The following is a 23375-nucleotide window of genomic DNA, read 5'->3' on the forward strand; positions in this document are numbered from 1 at the left end:
CGGCAAAAAAAAACAAAAAAAAGGGGGTTCGGCTGGGGGAGTGGAGGTGATAAATTGGTAAGTAATTAAGCAAGCGGTGCTCCCAAATATCTTAAATCCTGCACTCTATTGTCCTCCTACCTTTATTAGTATTCTTTCCCCTTGGTTCCTTGCTAGTTCAGTGTCTTTTTTGTCCCATCCCAAGCATCCTTCATTTGACCGGATGACTATATTACACAGCAGGTTGTGTGTGGGATTTCCCGTGTAGGATTTAAAAGCGCCATTTTATTTACTTATATTGATAAGGTTTATTTATTTATGAATCTTATTCATTTATCTTATTTAAAAAAAAAATATATAGATTGTTTCATTATACGTATTTTTCCCACTTTTTTAACTGCAAATATTTATTTATATGTATAAATTTAATTAATTAATTTTTATTCCTATCATTTTTTTCCCTTTTTTCTCTTTTTTGAATAAGGGCGAGACAAATTAACATGAATTGACCCCTGTTTTTTTCCCTTTTTTTCTTCCTCCCTATTCTCTTTTTTCTCTCCTTTCTTTTCATTTTCTTGGTCCGTTTTTTGTTTATTCTCTACTTTTTTTGTCTTTTACTCTTTTATCCTTTTTTTTGCTCTTACTTTCTCTGCAAAAAATAAGAATCATCTCTCATTACGATCACTTCGAGTCTCCCGAGCTTGTGTTCTTCCCTTGCGCTTTGTAGCACTTGTTTAGGGTGGCATGACACAATACAGCCACATCTAGTGGTCAAATCAGACACACTGGCCCTTTAACATGATGAAATGCGGCATGTGAGAAAAGACTCAAAAGAGAAAAATCAAACAATATTATTCGGATCGATAGGAAATATTTAAAAAGCGTGTTGTGTCGCCTGTAGCGAATGGTAGGCAGCGCGTGGAGAGGGGGGCGTGGCTTATACAGGAACAAGAAACCGACGGAAAAGGGCAAATAGGGCCGTCTTTCAGGAAGTTCCCGTCATCTGACAGGAAGTTGGGTACTTTCCATCCCTGATTGTCGTACTGACCCCTGCAGGCCTGAAGATGTGTTGTCGCCTGTAGTGAGCCACACACCAATGATCCATTATCTGCATTGCTTATCCTCAATAGGGTCGTGGGGGTGCTGGAGCCCATCCCAGCTGTCAGTGGGCAGGGGACACCCTGAACTGGTAGCCAGCCAGTCGCAGGGCACACATGGACAGACAATTCACTCGCTCATTCACACCTAGGGACAATTTGGACCGGCCAATTCACCTGACGTGCCCGGAATAAACCTACGGCACAGGGAGAACATGCAAACTCCGCACAGGGAGGCTGTGGTAGCTGGACATGAACCCTGGACCTCCGCACTGTGAGGCTGTGCACTAACCACCCAGCTGCCATGCTGCCCTCCAATACATAATCCACATCCATCCATCCATGATCTGCACCGCTTATCCTCAGTAGGGTCGCGGGGTTGCTGGAGCCCATCCGGGCAGTGGGCAAGGGACACCCTGAACTGCTTGCCGGCCAATCGCGGGGCACACAGAGACAGACAACTCACTCGCTCATTCACACCTAGGGACAATTTGGACCGGCCAATAAAACCTGATATTCGTGTTTTTCGGAATGTGGGTGGAAACCAGAGTGCCTGGAGGAAACCCTTGCAAGCACGGGGAGAACATGCAAACTCCACAGAGGAGGTTCGATATCGCAGAACGTAATACAGCGCCTGATGACGTAACAGCGTTCCCCCCCGGCGCGGTCGATCCTACGGCGGCCCTGAAATCGCGTACGGCGCCCCCCCCGCCCGGCCTTTGATTGCGCGGTCACAAAGGGCGCAGTGTTCCGACGGCGTGAAAAGCGGCGTTATGCGTCACGGAGAAAGCGTCCGAAAGCGGGCGTCCGCCGCCATTGAGGTCTTTGACAAACGGCCGACTGTCCCCGGACGGACTCCTTTGTGGGTCCGGCCTGAGAACGTCACCTCGGGCGGCGCGAACGCGTAATTGCCGCGGGCGCAAGCTTGAAATCCGAAGGTTCCGACTCCGGCGAAGAATGCCGCCACTGTGCGTCCGCAACAATAAGCCGATTCAGACGGATTTTTGGGTCGGAGCGTCCGGATTCCCTCTCTGGGACCGGAGTCCCGGGAATTTTCTCCCCCCCCCTGAAATGACCATCGGACAGCCAAAAGGCGCTCTTCTTTCAAGCTAATAATTCATCTTGTCACCCTTCTACTGTAAATGCGGCAAGGCGAAGAGCAGATTTTGGCCATAACGGTTGGACCTGGGCGACCATCTTGTCTACTAAATACCGTATTTTCCGCACTATAAGGCGCACCGGGTTATAGGGCCCACCCCGAAAAAATAGTTTTTGGTCCTATATTTGACATACATAAGACGCACCGGATTATAAGGCGCGACAATGGAAACGTCGACAAAACAGTCAGATGGTTCAGTCCAACTGATTACCCCCTTAACATTCCCAAAGCTTGAAAAGACGCAAATACGTGTCGAGAACACGTGCGGATGCGGTGTCCGTACCATGTCACTCAAATGCATCCTTCCATCATTCAGAAGGTTAAAGTCTTGGGATTCAAGAAATGCCAACCATTCCTTAGTTTCTATTTTCTTTTTCGCTCGCAACTTTACTGTGCATATGACAATAAACACTCGGAATTGAGTTGAATTTAAAAATAGACACTCCATTCCATCCATGATCTGCACCGCTTATCACAGAAACATCGAGTTCAGTCTGAAACAAGATACAGGGATAATATATAGCCAGAGTAGCTCACCAAAGTCGTTGTGTTCATAATAATGTGCAGCCATGGTCCTCTTATATCCGTGAGTTTAGTAAATCCAGGAGAATAAAATATTTACAAATACAGAATAGAAAAAAATGCTTTCTCTATGCCGTCAACCACGTGCTATACGCATTCATCTTTTTCGGCCAATTGCAGGCTTTGTTTTGCCGTTCAAGCCTATGCCAGCCTGTAAATGATAAAAAGGATCCGCCCCTTGACCTCCGAATAACTTTAGCCGATAGCGATCGATTCAAATAATGATTGACACATTGGTTAGCCAATGAAACGCCGGTAAATAAATCCCAGCATACACCGCAAACTACTTGGCGTTCGAGGGAAAATCGAGTCGGCGGCTGCTTGCAATAGTTGGAAGACTTTGCGACTTCATGTTGATCCATATTATAAGGCGCACTGTATTATAAGGCGCATGGTCAGCTTTTGAAAAAAAGAAAGGCTTTTAGGTGCGCCTTATAGTGCGGAAAATACGGTAAGTGGGCAGCCGTGATGAAGTGCCGTGACATTTGCGGCTGCCCACGAGGAAAAGAAGAAGCCTGGACCTTTCATCCTCTTTTTCTCTTCTTCTTCTTTTTTTCCCCTCACGATAACTGAAGGTCAAACGGTCCAACGTCAGCTTCATGTCCGAATCAGCGCGCAGGACAAAGAACAAAACACTGCCGAGATGTTTGTTTGGAATAAAAACAAATCGACTCGATTTCTGGATCATTTCTAGAGAATCCTTTTTGCCTTGTCGTGAAATACTTAAAGGGACCTTGAGCGATTGATAGCTTGTTCGTTTGAGTTGTCCAATTTTTGTATGTTTTTGTTTGTTTTTGTTTTATCCTGTTTTTCCAGCAAGCATTCCTTGGAGGAGAGAAAGATTTTTTTTCCTTTTTTGAAGTTTTTTTGCCTCTCGGTGTGATTACCAATCTATTTTTTTTAAACAACAGGGGGGAAAATGTCAGGTTTTCAATGTAAATCTCTTGAATTTCTGTCTCAAGGTAATTAGCTTGTTTTTATATTAATAAATATAAAAACAATCTTTCACACACACACACACACATGAAGTAACGTTTCAATAATCAGTCGAATTGCATCTCTTGTACGTTTATCAATCTTATATTCTTTTATTGTGAAATGCTCATATGTGCTGTTTCTCCCTGAAGAATAATAACAACATCACATGGAGGACGTGAGTCAAATCTGCTCTTGGGTATGATTAGATTTTAACAATCTATAAGTATTTTATTTGGGTAAATATGGCCACAAAATAGTCTTAATAATGATTGACTTTAACAACGATTCACCACTGGCAGTCGTCGCTTGGAATGGACCTGGAGCGAAGAAACGCCAAGGTTGCTGCTAACACACCGACACCTACTACAAAAGACTGAGCTGAAAACACCCGCGGCAGCTGAAGAGAGCCAACGGCAGGAGTTGGTCAGAGCGAGCCGTAGCCTGCGGCCGAATGGTTAACATTCGTTGCTAGAGGAGGAAACAGTGGATAAGAGCAGAGGATGCTTGAATGTCCGGATTCAGTGCGGTGGAAAGCGAGTGACATTGAAGCTTTATTTACAAGAAGCAGCTAACAATATCGAAAGCAGCTAGCTGTAGCCTGTAGCCAATTGACTAACGCGAGTGGCTAAAGGAGGAAAGAGTGGGGCAAAAAGCACAAGATGCCTGAATCCCCTAACTTGGTAATGTTTGCTTGAACGAACAGCAGTGGAAGGCAAATGACAGACAAAAATAACAACAGCTGTTCATAGCATCAAGCGAGGTGGCCAACATTTGTGGCTAGAGAAGGAAACAGTGGAGAAAAGGGAAAAAAACTGAAGAATGAGGCATGTTTTATTTACACCCTACTAGCGGTGAGCCATTGCTTGCAGCCAAGTGGCTAACATGAGTGGCTAGAGAAGGGAACAGAAGAAATAAGTAAAAAAATGGAAGGATTAAGCAAGCATTCATGAACACAGAGCAACAGAATATTAGCTAGTGGTGCGCCGTACCCTGCTGCCAAGTGCTTAACATTTGAGGCTGGAGAAGGAAACAGTGGAGTTTTATTTACACCGAGCATCTAACGGTAAGAATAGCGACTAGCAGTGAGCCATTGCTTGCAGCCAAGTGGCTAACATGAGTGGCTAGAGAAGGGAACAGTAAAAAGAAACTGAAGGATTAAGCAAGCATTCATGAACACAGAGCAACTCACAGTTTGAATATTGGCTAGCGGTGCGCCATAACCTGCTGCCAAGTGCTTAACATTTGTGGCTAGAGAAGGAAACAGTGGAGAAAAAGTCAAAAACTTCATTTCCACACAGAATGTAACGGAAACAATAGCTGCTAGCGATGAGCCATTGTCTGCAGCCATGAGTGGCTAGAGAAAGAAACAGTCAAATAAGCGCCTGGTGTCTAAACGGTAGTGTCTGTCACATTTAAGGCTGAGCTGCAGAACTGGGAGATGTCGGGTTCACAAAATCATTCCGGCTTCCGTAGTAGCAAGACGGCTGGCGAACATATCATCTTAAGTTGCATAACACCATGGCACATTTCTACACCCCAAATTATGTTTATGATCTAGTGCATGTGTTTTAGCTTGGGATTTGAATACTTTGTATAAACGAAATACTTTGACACCGCTAGGGGTCGCTACGTCATACACACTGTACCTTTAAGGCAAGGGTGCCCCCCCCCCAAGGACAGATGAGGTTCCTGTGGACCTGCCAATAAGCTTTGCTTTTGACCCTTTTTAGCTATTTAGCAAGCTATCTAGCCAGCTTTTATGTTGTTTGCATGCTAGCCAGTTAACATTGTAGCTTTTTAGCTAGTTATCAAGTAAAATGTTGGCCTCGTTTGACGCAAGCTATCTAGCTTTTCTATCTGGCTATTCACGTGACTTTTACTCATTTAGCTAGCTCCTTTTTTGCCACAGTTGCCATGGCACCCAATTGGCCCCGCCCGTGTGGCGCCAGCTGCGGCTTGTTGACAGATTGGCTTCCCTACTTAAGCTCAGTGCTCTCACTCTTCCTTTGTCAGCCCATCAACAAACCTGTGCCTCGCAAGACGTGGGTTTCGACTCGGTCCCGTTTTCCTGTTGGTATTTCTAGTCTGGTATTGTTCCCGTGTATTTTTGTCCTGTTTAATATCGGATTCCAGTTTCCTTCCCGTCTATTTTTGTCTTGTTCATTATTCTCTCCAGTTTTTGTTCCCGTCTTGTTTGTCCTGTTTGATGTCGGTTTCCACAGTTTCATTCCCGTCTATTTTTGTCCTGTTCATTATTCTCTCCAGATTTTGTTCCCGTCTTGTTTGTCCTGTTTAATATTGGTTTCCAGTTTCCTTCCCGTCTATTTTTGTCCTGTTTATTATTCTCTCCAGTTTTTGTTCCCGTCTTGTTTGTCCTGTTTAATATTGGTTTCCAGTTTCATTCCCATCTATTTTCGTCCTGTTTATTATTCTCTCCAGTTTTTGTTCCCGTCTTGTTTGTCCTGTTTAATATTGGTTTCCAGTTTCATTCCCGTCTATTTTTGTCCTGTTTATTATTCTCTCCAGTTTTCGTTCCCGTCATGATGTTCCTGTTTATTTTCGATATCCTGTTTCATTATCTATCCTGTCTGTCTGTCCCGTCCTGTCCGATATCAACTCGGACATTTGGAATCGGTCTGGTCGGCCTCTGGCTTCCTGTCTTTCCACGCCAGAATGCTGCCTATCGTGCACGATTCCCCATTTCCCGTAGAATAAAAGGCTTGTGTGAGAAACGTCACGCGTTTGGGTCCTGATCCTGTTCTGGTTCTTGACACTTTTAGTGTTTACCTTTCTAGCTAACGATCAGGAAACGTATTTTCGAGTGCGTGCCCTTTGCGCTTATCAGGACCCAAACGTAGCTCTCAATTTGAAAAAGCTTGCTCACGACCCATAGCTTTCCCATAAAAGCTCATTATTTTGCTAACCAAGTGAAATATTTACATCGTATGCAAATCAAATTCATCCTGAATAGTCTTTCGTCTCATTTTTCTTCAGAGTCTTTCTGGGACGTATTTTCCATGGAGTTTCATGTCTCATCTCCCAGCATGCAATGTTTCATGACATAGAATATAAAGACAAATTCTAACACGAACGTGCAATAATGTAGCCAACTGGCCTTTTTTTTTGTCCACCAAAAAAAAAAAAAAAAAAGATTGGAGACAAAACCACAAAATTGCTTTCTGCATGAGTTTGTTACTGCCTCCCGGGGGTGCGGGCCCCCCTCCCCAGGGAATGCTGGGAAAGGAAGACTTCTGCATGTGTCTTGTCCCTCGGGGACCCTTGCACGAGGGGACATTCCTGTGCTGACGGACGCCAAGAAAGCAGAAACCAAAACAAAAGGACAAAAGCAAAATGGATACCTAAAAAGAAAACCCACAAAAGTAAAGAGACAAAAACAAAAAGGTAAAAAGACCATCACTTCTGAATGCATACATATTAAAGTAGTTCAATTGATTGTTTCCCTCATCTGTGATATTATCATGCTGCAAAGCACCCTGGGACTTGCGGTACGATAATAAATGCAAACTCCAGTTGAATTGCTGAAAAATCCTCATCTCAAGTCAAGTCTTGTTTATTTGTTTGGCCCTTCATCAAAGAGTCTCAAAGGGCTGCACAGACCACAGATTATTGCAAACCACAGACTATAATGACGCCATCCCCTGATCTGAAACCGACATAAGGGCAAGGAAAAACTCAAAAACCTCAACATGAGGAAAATGAAAAACAGTCAAGTCCTGTTTATTTGTTTGGCTCTTAATCACAAAGAGTCTCAAAGGGCTGCACAGACCACAGACTATTGCAAACCACAGACTATTATGACACCATCCCCCTATTTAAAACCTACATGAGGGCAAGGAAAAACTCAAAAACCTCGACATGAGGAAAATGAAGACACCTTGAGAAGGGACAGTCTCAAAGGGCTGCACAGACTATTGCAAACCACAAACTATGATGACAGCATCCCCTGATCTAAAACCGACATGAGGGTAAGGAACAACTCAAAAACCTCGACACGAGGAAAATGAAGAAACCTATAGTTTTTTTGGGGATCAAGGAACTATATCACAGTAAGGGGACAGACAGGATGGATAATGAGACAGAGAGCATGACAGAATGACAGAGAAAAAGACAGAGAGACAGAGACAGACAGAAAGTGAGATCGAGAGAAAGACTGGGCAGAGACACAGAGGGATAGACAAAGACAAAGATGGATAATGAAACTAAGACAGAGATGGAGAAGGAGACAGAGAAACAGATGGAGAATGAGACACAGGGAAAGACAGACGGACGGACGGACAGACAGACAGAGACGAATGAACACATGGAAATCAAATGAGGTCATTGTTTTGAAGTTACAATATATATCCATGCATCTTCTTCTCTTATCCGAAGTCAGATGTGAAAGAAAAGAAATCGTCATGGGGATTCATATATTTCACTTTTATTTTCTAAACCCACAGCTAAAATGCCACAATTATATCCATCCATATATAGGGTAAGTCTATGCTTTTAGCAAGCCTCATAACATTTTGTCTCTGGTTTGAAAGTCATTTTCCTATTTATCAAATGTAGAACTACTCTTTGAATGTGTTTTAGTGATCAAGAAGATGTGTTTTAGAGTTCATTCGGATTCACTTTGATGCTTTTGGGAAGCCGAGAACGGATTCGTCGGTTTTCGGTTATTTCTTACGGGGAAAACCCACTCGAGATACGAGCAATTTTACAAACGAGGACGGTCCGGGAATGACGAGGTATCGCTGTCCTTATTTACCGTATTTTCCGGACTATATGACAACAAAGAACTCACGTTTGCCAGAAATTGAAAATGATACTGTATACGGTAACTGTTCTGCCTTTGAGAAACAGAGCGGTCACGGAATTCCCTCTTGCGATAACATGTTTATTTTTTGTTTCTTGAATTCATTTTAGTGGCAAATGTTCAATTATGGGATATGGTATATAAGTCACTGGCGACTTCTCGAAGCGCTTTACAAAGAGCTTCACATTTACCCATTTGCACACACACTCACACACCGCCTATCGGGGGCATTGGGGCTTCGGTGTCTTCTGTGTTCTATGAAATCAATTCTTTTGATTTAAGTGTATTTTTCTATTTCGACGCAACTCCTTTTCTTAATGTACCCTTAATTAATATGATGAATGAATCAATGTCTTGCGACAGTCTGGGGTTTATTGTCACGGTTGCCATGGCGCCCAATTGGCCGCGCCGGTGTGTGTCACGGTTGCCATGTCGCCCAATTAACCCTGCCCATGTGGCACCAGCTGCAGCTTGTTGACAGATTGACTCCCTGTCGGTCCCCTTTTGTCGGTCTGTCTGCGAATCTCTGTTTTTACACAGCAAGCCCTTTTTTGCCTGCCCTGTTTTTTGCTCCTGTGTGTCTCCCGTTACTGTTTTGATCTCGACCACATCCGTTCTCCCGTCCCGAATAACGATCCGTTTTGGATCTCTACCACGTCTACTCTCCTCTCCTGGCTTTCGACTTGTTTCCGATCCCGATCACATTCTTGCTCTTCTATCCCGGCTAATGACCCACTTCTGCGTTCAGAGCAACCTGCTCCCCGCGACCAACGGATCGTGTGTGCAATCCTTTCCCTTCCTCCCAATAAAACTTGTGAGAAACGCTATGCGAGTGGGTCCTGTTTCTGTTCTGGTCCTGACATTTATTCCTCTTTTTTTGTCTTTGCCAAATAAAACGATTGTACGCAACTGTAAAAAACCTTGTGAATTATTTTTAATGAATTGCTGCTGGTAAATATCTTTGCACTGATTTTCGTTCAACTATTGTAACAACGCACTTTTCTTCTTCATTGTATTATTACTATTATAATTCGGGCTCACGTTGTTGTGATAAGTATTTTTGGGGCCTATTTACCCTGATAGTCTTTTATCTATTTTTTGAAAGTCTCTATAGGATACGATAACCCCCGGAGTGCCACGTCTAATCTCACGGGAAACAACGTTTCACAAGGTTGATATGAATGAAAATGGAGACAATTCTAATTCTAACTCTCTTATAGTCCAGTGCGCCTTATGTATGGAGAATATTTTAGAGAAGCCTCTTTTCAGATGATTCGTTTGTTTCTCGGCATGCAAACAATTCTTTTGGGCGGTTGCAGAAATCCATTATTCCCTTTGGAATCCAAACATCAGAAAAGTGGTCAATGACGTCTTAAATTGTTTGTTTTTGGATGAATTTTGTACTTTTTGTTTTCTCGCGGAGACCATTTTGCCGGTAGGCACCTTTAGTTTGGACTCCAGGAATTCTCCATTGTTGGTAAATGCCCGAGTTGTTTTTCTTCACCTTGTCATCTTCTTCTTTGTCCTCCTTTTTTTGGTGATCCATCGGGCGTGAAAAAGCCTCCTGAGGGCGGGGGGCAAATGGAGGCAATTTTGGGGGCCCCCCTGGGCTGTTTGTCCAAAGAGGAGGAGATGAAGATCCCCCCATCTTCAGCAGTGAAAGTCATTGAAGTTTTTCCTCCTCTTGGCTGCCATTTGAACATCCACTTGTGGCGCTCGTTGAGCCAAACGCGAGTCCTTCGGGACGGACGTCCTTCAAAAATGGACGACTTCAGCGTCCTCTCGAGACGGCCATCGCAAAGAAAATGCCAATGAGGGCTTCACACGCGAGCTCTATATTTCCAGACGACAGCGAAAGTGCATACTGTGGAGAGTAGTGCCAGATTGCAACACATGTCTCAAGTCGAGTCATTTGTGACGCCCTAAATCACAAGAAGTCTCCACTATGACGCCATCCCCTGATCTAAAGCCTACATGAGAGCAAGGGAAATCTCAGCATCATGAGAATAAATAGAGAGTATGCGGACATCATCAACATGAACTATAGGGAACAGCGAAATGTCGGTTGACAGCTTTCTGGGGTCAACATCATTCATAAACTGCAGAGATTTAAGTATTTCTGCTGAGGTTGCAGGTCCAATCACAGAGAGCAGAGCATTCCACAACACCGGGGCCCCAACGGAGAAAGCTCTTAAACCTGCGGATTTCTTCTCGGCTCTTGGGATCGCTCGAAGACCAGCGTTGTCTCTTTGTGTCGTTGTCGTTGGCGATTGCCACGGTGATGGACAAAATTGCATTGGCTCGTCATCGTTCCCCGAGGATTTAAGGAAAGTTCTGTGACCTGACAATGACGATGCGTAAAAAAGTGAATTTGTGGGTGAAGAAGTTCAAATGTAATGAGTTTGTTGTAAAAATGAAATCAAGTTCTGTCAAACGCCCTGTTTTGCTTCCGTCATGTATTATAGGAATACTGTTGGCAAAAATATGGACTCATTCCTCCAGCAGGACGTCATAAATGTTTTCAGACATCACTGTGCTGCTCGCCATTTTTCTTAGTACTGCTACATAACAAGGGACGATGCCGCATCGTATTTAAAGATGCAGAGTTTGAAATGTAGCAAAAAAGGAGCAGGTTTAAGGGTGGAATTGACGGTAAATCGACTTTTTTTAAAGAAGTCGTGAGAGAGGGGAAAAGAAAGGGAGCGGGAGAAAGAAATCCAAAGAGAAATAGAAAGACAGAAGGAGAGAAAAGAGAAAAGAAAGCGCAAAGGGTAGAAAGAGAGAAAGAGAAAAGGAAAAAAGGAAGTTAGAGCAAAGGAAGTTAAAAAGACACAGAGAGCGAAAGAGACAAAGAGGAACAAAGGAAGAGAAAAAGAGAGACACAAAGAGTGAAAGAAACAGAGAATGGGAGAAAAGGGGGCGAGAGACAGAGAGAAAAATAAATACAAGTACAGTGTCTTTGTTGGAGGCACCTGGCTTTGGCAACATCAAGTGGACCTATTTCAACCTGCAGCTTGTTTTTCTCTTGCGCTTCTCTGAGTGTTGTCCGGCGCGGGCCGGATTCAATCCCTTAGCGGGCCTGATCTGGCCCACGGGCCGCTTGTTTGACACCTGTGCTCTACAGCACAGTTTGAACCTGAGCCTGGAACAGGGGAGGGTCCACCATCTGTGGAAAACATCCTGCATCATCCCAGTCCCAAAGAAACCACGACCTGAGGAGCTCAACAACTTCAGGCCGGTCGCCCTGACATCACATGTGATGAAGACCACAGCACCCCCCCCCCCCCCCCCCCCCTTCATGGGAAATCTTTATGGGCCCCGTAAAGTCATCAGGGCTCCTCCTCCTTCTAATGGACTCCATAATTGGTCCTGCCGAGTGAGGACTGGGTAAAAGCAGCTTGAGCGGCCGGCTAATGCTAACGCTAACTCATCGAATTCAAATCCCAAAAGAAAGACACCCAAACCAAACTCAAACGGCCTGACAAAAACAATGTTCCGGAAGAAAACATGAGTACAAAAAGTTATGATTTCATACTAGACTACTAGTGTAGTGTTTCTCAACTGGTGGTTTACGACCCAAAAGTGGGTCGCCGACCCGTTTTCAGAGGGTCAGGGGTTAAAGCAAACGTCAACGTTCTTAGAGCGCTGGAGATACAGTATTGAATGTTCGACAAGGTAGGACATTTCGGTGGAATACCATCCCGCCATATATCTCCGGGTATGTCAGGTTATTTCTTATCTAGAGTTATGATTTTTTTTTCACACATGCTCTCTCTGGTCGGTAGAGGGCAGTGTTGAGTTTGCATTGAGTGGTGAGTCGGTTCAGGTGTTAAAGCATTGGACTGGTAGGTATCTAGACAGATGTGTAGATGGATGTCTAGATGGACAGATGTCTAGATAGATGTCTAGATAAATGTCTAGATAGATGGATGTCTAGATAGATAGATAGAGAGATAGATGTCTAGATAGATATCTAGAGAGATAGATGGATGTCTAGATAGATAGATGTCTAGATAGATGTCTAGATAGATAGCTGTCTAGATAGATAGATGTCTAGATAAGTATATAGAGACATAGATGTCTAGATAGATGTCTCGATAGATAGATGTCTAGATAGATGTCTAGATAGATAGATAGAGGGATAGATGTCTAGATAGATAGATGTCTAGATAGATATCTAGGGAGATAGATGTCTAGATAGATAGATAGATGTCTAGATAGATAGATGTCTAGATAGATATATAGAGGGATAGATATCTAGATAGATGTCTAGATAGATAGATAGATAGCTGTCTAGATAGATAGATGTCTAGATAAGTATATAGAGACATAGATGTCTAGATAGATGTCTCGATAGATAGATGTCTAGATAGATGTCTAGATAGATAGATAGAGGGATAGATGTCTAGATAGATAGATGTCTAGATAGATATCTAGGGAGATAGATGTCTAGATAGATAGATAGATGTCTAGATAGATAGATGTCTAGATAGATATATAGAGGGATAGATATCTAGATAGATGTCTAGATAGGTATATAGATAGCTGTCTAGATAGATAGATGTCTAGATAAGTATATAGAGACATAGATGTCTAGATAGATGTCTCGATAGATAGATGTCTAGATAGATAGATAGATAGATAGATAGATAGAGGGATAGATGTCTAGATAGATAGATGTCTAGATAGATATCTAGGGAGATAGATGTCTAGATAGATAGATAGATGTCTAGATAGATAGATGTCTAGATAGATATATAGAGGGATAGATATCTAGATAGATGTCTAGATAGGTATATAGAGAGATAGATGTCTAGATAGATGTCTAGATAGATGTCTAGATAGCTAGATGTCTAGATAGCTAGAGAGATAGATGTCTAGATAGATGTCTAGATAGATGTCTAGATAGCTAGATGTCTAGATAGCTAGAGAGATAGATGTCTAGATAGACAGATAGAAGGCTAGATAGATCAATGTCTAGATAGATATCTAGAGAGATAGATGTCTAAATAGATGTCTAGATAGATAGAGATAGATAGATATTAGATACTTTATTCATTCCTGCAGTGAAATTGACACGGTTAGCCTGTGCCTTGCCATAATCCTATTTTTTTCTATTCTCATTCATTTTATTTTTATTGAATGAATGAATTGAAATGTAATTTGTATTGTATTTTAACCATTATGTGTGCGTATGAGGTGCTTTGGGTTCTTGGTGGAGATAAAGGAGAGGATTTTATTTTGTCTTGTCGTACACCGAATGTTTTTACCGACCCCTTGCACGCGACGTTACCTTCCCTGGCAGAATGAGCACCATGACGGACGGCAACAAACACCCAGCACTTAAATGGGCTTTTGAAATATATATCAATGACCACCACAGAAAAATATAACCACCGCATTTTACCATGGTGATCTTTTTCTGTTTGGTGGGCTGTACTAACCGGGAAGGTTCTAAGCCCGATTTGGAATTTGATAGTATCCCTTTTGATGATGACGGCCATGTTTATCTGCAATCAAACAGGGTTCAAAGTGATTTGCAGTGAACATTTTTACAAGGTACGTTTGACGTATGTCCGTGTTGTGGCTAACGTCGACCGGTCGGCAGAAAAATGTCACTCCCTTTAACGTGACCGCGCACTCGATTTTTCCTTCCCCTCACGGCGCCGCTTTTCCGACAGAATTAGAGTCACGGTTGTAGTCTGTAGAACTGGTTTATTAAGGAAGATCGATTGGCCTGATAAAAAAACAAAAAAAAGGAGTGCACATTCGTGAGAAGGGGGTTGAGATTATGCAGGAAAGTGAAGATGAGCTACAAGGAGTCGGGCCAAATACACTCAATGCAGCCATGGTAGTTAAGAAAAAAATACTGTCGATTTGTATAGCTGGGGCAGCACGGCGGCACAGTGAGGTCTGAGGTCATGAGATCGAATCTCCGGTGTGGAGTTTGCATGTTCTCCCCGTGCTTGCATGGTCATTCCAAGAAACATTCATGTCAGGTTCATAGGCCGGTCCAATTTGTCCCTAGCTGGGAATGAGCGGGCGAATTGTCTGTCCCTGTGTGCCCTGCGACTGGCTGGCAAACAGTTGAGGGTGTCCCCTGCCCACTGCCTGAAGATGGCTGGGATGGGCTCAGACACACCCGCAGCCCTACTGAGGATAAGCGGTGCAGATCATGGATGGATGGATGAATAGTATAGCTGTTCTTGTTGTTGTCTACAGTTTACTGGCCCAGTCCACCGTTTACCAGGGGTTACTACCATCTGTCATGGTGTCGTCACGTGCTAAAATCTAGATTGTGGTTCTCTGGATGGAGATGCCCTGTCAATCATCTCGCTTCCAATGGCAGAACCCCCATTTTTGAAGCCCCCCCCCACCCCGAAAGGTGCCGACTCACCACGCCGCCGTAGATGAGCCCACCCTCCCACGAAAAAGCGATACCTCCTTGTTCTGGATGAGAGGACCACAACAAGTGGAGAAAAGCTGCAAACAGCCCCCTCCCCCTATTCCATTTTCTTGCCTTTCTCCCGCTGACCACTACTCAAGATGTGACCCACCCCCCAAAACAATGGCCACCGGGAGCTCTGTTATTTGTGGCACTAAGGAGCCTACCGAAGCACCCCAAACCCCCCCGCCGAAAAAAAGCCTCCCCTGCCGAGAGCTCTCCAACCCAAAGCTCCACTAATGATGGGTTTCTTACACACACCCCAAACGGGGGCTTTCCAGGGGGAGGACAGACACGAGCCCACCACCGTGTTGACGCAACAGGAGGAAAATATGAAAAACTCGACAATTCCCGAGGCAATTGTAAGAGTTGTGATGGATCTGGAAGATGATACCCGGATGTATATATAACCTCGGTTGTTTGCATTATGAGGATTTTAACTCGTTGAGATAAATTTTTAACTCGGTTCTGTGGGGGGACTCTGCCCCCTATACCCCCCAGTACTGGGAAGTTGAGATGGGCCCATAATTGTTAGCAACAAGGACATGCATTGTGGAAAGTCTAAAATTCACATTCATGTAATAACATAGTAATTACCCTGTTATTACACTTTAATGACATTTGAAATGAGCCCATTCAAAAGGAATGGGCCATTCTATTTGAATTGGCCCATCTGTAATGCATTGAGCCCATTCATTGTGCTGATTCATTAGCACGTTAGCATTAGCATAATTTTTAAACATGTAGCAGTTCGCCGTTAGCATCAATTTTGAGCATGTAGCCGTGAGCATCATTTGTAAAAATGCAGCCATTAGCGTGTTACCATTAGCTTCATTTTTTAGCATGACGCAGTTAGCATTTAGACGTTAGCATCACTTTTCGGTTAGCACAACTCATTCATTGGCATGTAACAATTAGCATAATTTGTAAAAATGTAGCCATTAGCGTGTTACCATTAGCATCATTTTTTAGCATGAAGCAGTTAGCATTTAGACGTTAGCATCACTTTTCAGTTAGCATAACTCAAAGGCATGTACCCATTGGCATCATTTGTAAATATAAAGTCGTTAGCATGTATCCATTAGCATATTTTCATAGCACGAAACAGTTAGCATTTAGCCGTTGGCATCGCTTTTTAGCATGTAGCCATTAGCATCACTTTTCAGTTAGCATAACTCATTGGCATGTACCCATTAGCATCATTTGTAAATATAAAGTCGTTAGCCTGTAGCCATTAGCATATTTTTATAGCACGAAACAGTTAGCATTTAGCCGTTGGCATCACTTTTTAGCATGTAGCCATTAGCATAACTCATTAACATGTACGCATTAGCATGATTTGTAAATATAAAGTCGTTAGCATGTAGCCATTAGCATAGGAAAAAAAATCGATAAAACAGAAAAAACAGACTAATAAATTCTGATAGACCAAAAAAAAAAAGGGGAAAAAAAATCCCCCAAACAGAACAATATATTTAATCAACATAACAATTCTGAAAACCAAAATTATTTTTTGTGGAACAAAAGTGATCGATATTTCCCGGCAGATGCTGCAGACAGATGTGTAAGCGGGCCACCCGGTCGCCTGCTCGGCATGCTGGGAGTTTTTGGGAAGTGGCTTGCTGCCAGACGATCAAGTAGGTCAAATGACTGCAGGCGGCACCAAGGGGAAGGTCAAGCGTGAAATTCGGACGTCGTACGGACAAACGGAACCCCGCAAAAAATATATAAAAAGGGGGGATGCGGGCAATGGGCACCCAGTTAGGCGTGAGACCGTCTTAAAGGACACAAAGACTGACACTGAAAAGGAGAAATAATACATGGGGGGAAAAAAAATCGCTTGTTTTAACCACAGGGTGTATCTTCCACTTTGTTGTCCACCGTTTCCTTCTCTGGCCACTCGTGCTAGCCATTTGGCTGCAGGCTACGCCTCACCGCTAACTGCTATTGTTATTGTTAGCTACTGTGTGTAAAGAAAGCCTGCAATCTTTCACTGCCCAATTCCAAATACTGGCTCTTGTCAGTGCTTTTGAATGAGTTCCATTCTAGTATTGCAGTATTTATATTATTTTTTTCCAGAATTAAAGAAAAATATGATATTGATTTGATGTGGCATTTTTGGAGTAATCCTGTCAACATTTCAGTAGTAGTGTTTCTGTATTACTAACTTTTATTATAGTATTACCGTATTTTATATTATTACCGTATTTTCCGCACCGGATTATAAGGCGCGACAATGGGAACGTGGACAAAACAGTCAGATAGTTCAGTCCAACTTACTATCCCCCCTTAACATTCCCAAAGCTTGCAAAGACGCAAATACGTGTCGAGAACACGTGCGGATGCAGTGTCCGTACGATGTCACTCAAATGCATTGTTCCATCATTCGGAAGGTTCAAGTCTTGGGATTCAAGAAATGCCAACCATTCCTTAGTTTCTATTTTCTTTTTCGCTCGCAACTGTGCATATGACAATAAACACTTGGAATTGAGTTGAATTTAAAAATAGACACTCCATTCCATCCATTATCTGCACCGCTTATCACAGAAACATCGAGTTCAGTCTGAAACCGGATACAGGGATAATACATAGCCGGAGTAGCTCACCGAAGTCGTTGTGTTCATAATAATGTGCAGCCAATGTCCTCTTATACCCGTGAGGGTAGTAAATCCAGGAGTATAAAATATTTACAAATACAGAATAGTAAAAAATGCTTTCTCTATGCCGTCGACCCAACGTGCTATTCACATTCATCTTTTTCGGCCAATTGCAGGATTTGTTTTGCTTCTTAGCCTATGCGAGCCTGTAAATGATAAAAAGGATCCACCCCCTTGACCTCCGAATAACTTTAGCCAATAGTGATGGATTCAAATGATGATTGACACATTGGTTAGCCAATGAAACGCCGGTAAATAAATCCCAGCATACACCGCGACTACTTGGCGTTCGGGGGAAAATCGAGTCAGTGGCTGCAAGTTAGTTGGAAAAATTTTAATTTTAAAATTGATCCATATATAAGGCGCACTGTATTATAAGGCGCATGGTCAGCTTTTGAAAAAAAGAAAGGCTTTTAGGTGCGCCTTATAGAGCGGAAAATACGGTACTTTTATTATAGTATTACTGTAGTGGTACATTCATCGTAGTATTTTGTAGTTTTTCTATAGTATTTCTCCTTTTCAGAATAGGTCAATGTTTTTACGCAATAAATTTGATACTTAGTTCGATTTTCATAATGTAGTATTTTTGCTGTAGAGGTTGGCACCCACAGTTTTTAATTAGTAGTACTTTATATACAATTATATAGGAATATATTGACCATTTTAGTTTGGCGGGGGGGCGGGGGTCTAGCACGGCAACGCAGTGGTTACTGCGTGTGCGGCACAGTTCTGAGCTCGTGAGATCGAACCTCCTGTGTGGTGTTTGCATGTTCTCCCCGTGCTTGCGTGGGTTTCCTCTCACATCCCCAAAACATGCATGTCAGGTCAATTGGCCGGTCCAAATTGTCCCTAGGTGGGAATAAGCATGTGACAAACTGGCAACCGGTTCAGGGTGTCCCCTGCCCACTACCTGAAGATAGCTGGGATAGGCTCCAGCATCGCCGCGACCCTACTGAGGATAAGTGGTGCAGATAATGGATGGATGGATTGTTCGGCGGGCCGAATGTAAAAGGCTGACGGCCTGCATGTGGCCCGCTAGCCGTAGTTTGCCCACCCCTCCTTTTGAGGGACGTGTTGGATTATCCGCCCCCCCGCTTGACCCTCCCCCGGTCCGACTAAACGGCGTGCGGGCTTACTAGAAAGGCCTGAAAAGCGTCTTCAATCGAAGAAGGGATGGGCTTTAGCCACAAAAGCCCACAATCAGACCCAAAAAGGGGGATGAAGACTTTGCGCCCCCAAAACATTCAAAAATTGGGGACACCAGGCCACGTTCGGACCTCACCGGCTCGCCCGCTTTACTTTTGGCAAAATTGACTTGAACAGCACTCAGGGTCAGGTGACTTTTCTTTCCACCTTTCATCGTCACATTTTTCAGTCCATCTTTCTTTCTGAGGTTTATTTTATAAGTATATTGGTATTATTGGTATAAGGTAACCAATGATCTTCTACTGGCAATGGACTCAGGCGCTTCATCACTCTTTCTAGTGCTGCTTTTGACACTGTGGACCATAATATCTCTAGAATGGTTGGAAAAATGGATGGGTCTCTCAGGAACCGTCCTCTTATAGTTCAGATCCTACCTCTCAGATAGGACGCACTTTGTTAAATAGGGTGAAATGACATCTGAGCCCTTGAGTGTTACCTGCGGTGTTCCGCAGGGTTCAGTACTTGGCCCCCTTCTTTTCGGCATTGACATGCTTCCGTGAGGTGATATTATTCGCAAGTATAAGATCAGTTTCCATTGCTACGCCGATGACACTCAACTATACCTTCCGTTGGAGGAATCTGCCACACTAAATTGTGGAAATTTGGAGGCCTGCCTCACTGAGATCAAAGAATGGATGTCACTCAACTTCTTGCGCCTCAACTCTGAAAAGACCAAAATGTTAGTGATTGGTCCATCTAAATGCCATGACTTGTTCTCAAAATGCGGAGATTATAATTCACACGTTGTTACTTCCCGTCTCGATGACTGTAATGCACTACTCTCCGGTCTCCCGAATCTGTGCAGCCCTTTGAGACTCTTTGTGATTAAGGGCTATACAAATAAACATGACTTGACGATTGTTTTATGAATCAGACAGTTTTATTGTCGTTTTTGACCGTCCGTTACTTTTAGAGCATGGTCATATTCAATACAATTAACAATCATTTTTTTGAGTACTGAGAGTTTCCCGCGTCCTGCGTTTGGGTCCGTCTTGGGATAAAAGACGCCAAACGAATTGCATAAAAAAGTTGCTAACGTCCTGACACGAGACCCCCCTCAGAAAAAGCCACCTGTGTGGACTTTAGTCCTAATCCCCCCCTCAATTGCTGGAACTGGCCAGTGTAACTAATTGGCTTACAAAGCAATAGTCTCCTCTTTGTTCTTCTTTTTCCAGTCATTTCATGAGCTCGGGGGCAGGAGGGGGGTCCCAATTAAAAGCGCTTAATGGGCCAAAATGAAAGTGCTAAAAGTGACGCGCTCGGTGCCGAGGACGCCCACGCGATCTAAGCCCCCCTTTGGGACCCCGACACCGCCTGCCCCCGTTTGTCGCGCTCCCCGGACGTCCGTCGGCCCCCGGGAACCAGAACCGGAACCGTGATCCGGCTTTCGCTCGAGGACGCCCGCTGTGTTCCCGAGCCACCAATTTCTCCGAACGAGATGGGCTATTGAAGCACTTTAGAGCAAAATATTGCAAGTTGCTTTGCCGTCCACCATAAATTGTTTTTTGAATGATTAAAAAAATATACATGTTATCTCATTTCGTTCATTTGTTATGTATGTATATATATTTGAGTTTTTTTAGTATCTTATATTTTTTCTTTTTAAGATTTTATTTTATTAGTGTATTATTTTGATGCATTATTCATAAGTAATAGTTCTTTTTATTATTGTAATTGTTTTTTTGTTTGTATATTTTTCTATTCATGTTGAAGTGTCCTTGGGCAAGACACTGAATCACATATCTATAACTATTAAAATGATATTTTCAGATTTTGTAGATATTATTTCATTTTTTTTTTTTTTGTGTACTTTGTTTGGTATGTATTTGTATAAAAACATGTTTTATTTATTTTTTGGGGGTGTTTTATCTTTTAATTCTACATTTTATTGTTTAATTATGTATGAGTACATATCTCTGTTTATTTTATTGAAATGTTTTTAATTTTTGGAATGGTCTAATTTTATATGTACAGTGGAACCTGTGTTCTCGACCATAATCCGTTCCGGAACCCTGTTCGAAAACCGATTTGGGCGATCACGGAAAATCGTTTTTCCCATTAAAAGTCATGTAAAATCCTTTTAATTCGTTCCAACACCCTGAATGTTTACCAAGAACGTAAACGTGAAGCTAACCCGGGCTCATCGTACGTTCGCGTTAGCGTCATCTTCCGTACGAAAGATGACGCTAACGTGAACGTGTCAAAATAAAAAAAAAGATTATGAATAGGATTTCTTACCTTTGTGGTGGACAGTGGGGAGAGAAAAATCATCAAAAGTTTTTCAACCTCTTCCAAAACTTGCGGCAGTTGCTCGCTTATAGCGCTAACTTCCTTAGCCGCATCACTCGATTTCACAGCCTCCTAATTCTTTAGTATGGTACTGATGGTAGATTTAGCCATGCTGTATTCCCTAGCAAGATCAGACACTTCACCTCCTTCATATTTTGCTATTATTTGTTTCTTAAATGCAATAGTTGTACGAAGAACTTGTCTTTTTTCACCTGTCCCGCTTGCACCGACCTTCTTCGGAGGCATAATTAGGGGCTAAAACACCCGTACACCGCTCAGCATCGCACCCTAGCGTACCGGCGTTGGAACTCCCATTTTTTGACCAAACAGCCAAGCAAGAATTTCTCCAAATTTTTGGTCGAACACCGATTTGTCCGAACTGAGCGGCCTTCGAAAACCGAGGTTCCACTGTATTTTCATTGGTTTGGATTTTTTGTATGCTAACATATGTTTTTGGGTTTATTGTTTGATGTCTTTATTATTTTTATTTGTAATTTATTTTTTGTTTTATCCTTTTTGATTGCAGTATTTTATTATTTATTAATTATTCTTTAAATGTTTTCTTTTTTATTTGATTTGAATTATTTTGTATGTGATTTATTTTCCCGTTTTATTCCTTATGTATATTTAGTTATTTTATTATCATGTTATTTTTTTAGCTATTATTTTATCTTTTAATTTTATTTTTGTGTATGATTTGTGTTTATCTTAATTTTAATTTAAAACGTGTTCTTATTTTATCTGTTACGTATTTTTATTGGGATTTTTTTTAGTGGGTTTTTGTTATTTTATTCAATTCTACTTATTTTGTTGTAATGTTTTTTGCTCACATGTTTCTGTTATTTCAGTTGAATATTTTTATCTTTTTAAATGTATATGTATTTTTATTTTATTTTTCAGAGTTTATCTTGGTTCAACTCATTTTCATTTTTTTTAAATGCGTTTTATTCTTTTTACTTTATTTGTATTATATGTGTATATACGTTTTGCGCTGTTTAATTATTTTCAGTTATTTCAATTTTTGATTTTTAAAATGTATCTTTTTAAATCATTTTTTGATTTGCATTTTTTAAATTTGCTTTTTAAATCTATATTATTTTATTCTTATCATTTTAAATGTATTTTTAAGCATTTGATCTTTTAATAATCATAATTTTTGATAAGTCAAATATCAAGAAATATATCAAATAAACATACAAAGTGTGTACACTTTATACTCATCTTTCACTCCAGTGAATTTGAACCGACGTCTTGAATGACTATAAAGTTGCTTCATTTTAGCAAAGAAACGAAAAAGCGATCTTTTTGTAAAAGAACTCCATGAAAACGTTCTTCTTTAAAGAACAAAAACAAAAAAAATCTTATTTTTCTTTCAAATGTGCCCCTAAAATCACGTTCATCAGGTTGAGTGTGGTATTATGTTTGAATTGATGCTGTAATGACGGAGACGAATCCGTAGCGCCCTCATGTGGTAAAACAGTGAACTGACTTCAACGAAACATTGAAAAAATACGAAATAGTTGTTGTACACACGGTATGATACATGTATGTTTTAAATAAATATGAAGTGACTCAAACTGGTCACTTGGAATAGCGGGTGAATGCACGAGGAAGGAGGAGCCTTAACGCCTTTGAGGCTTGAATAATCGGCCCCATTGCCATTTGGTTAATATTCCTTAGCGAGGGTCTTCTTTATCATTGCAAACTTTGTTTCCATGGTGAGCATGTTTTCTCATCTGCCTTTCGCAAAACCAATTCAAGGTTGTCACACGAGACTGGGAACTGAATAAGGAGAGAGGCATCGTGTGATGCAGGGCGTTCAGCCAATAGAAAATCAGCACGTTCGTGACGCAGACCAATAGCGGAGCAGATTTTCATATGACTTTGACCAATAGCAACTCAGAGACATATTTGTCATCCACTGAAACAAATTGCGGCGCCTGAGTAGTTCTGAGGTCATGGGTTCAAATCCAGCTACAGGCCTTCCTGCACGAGGTTTGCATGTTCTCCCCATGCTAAGGGGGCCTGTATCGTTAAAACAGACAGACTCATTTAGCTCCAAATAGCTTTAGCCAGTCTTAAATAAACACGTTGGTTCCCATCATAAACGTCTGACAATTTTTCGTTGCGTATTCAAATCAGAACATAAACATACGTGTGCCAA

The sequence above is a fragment of the Urocampus carinirostris genome, chromosome 2 (genome assembly GCF_059441175.1).
Source record: "Urocampus carinirostris isolate Australia breed hairy pipefish chromosome 2, RoL_Ucar_1.0, whole genome shotgun sequence".
In the NCBI taxonomy this organism is placed as follows: domain Eukaryota; kingdom Metazoa; phylum Chordata; class Actinopteri; order Syngnathiformes; family Syngnathidae; genus Urocampus; species Urocampus carinirostris.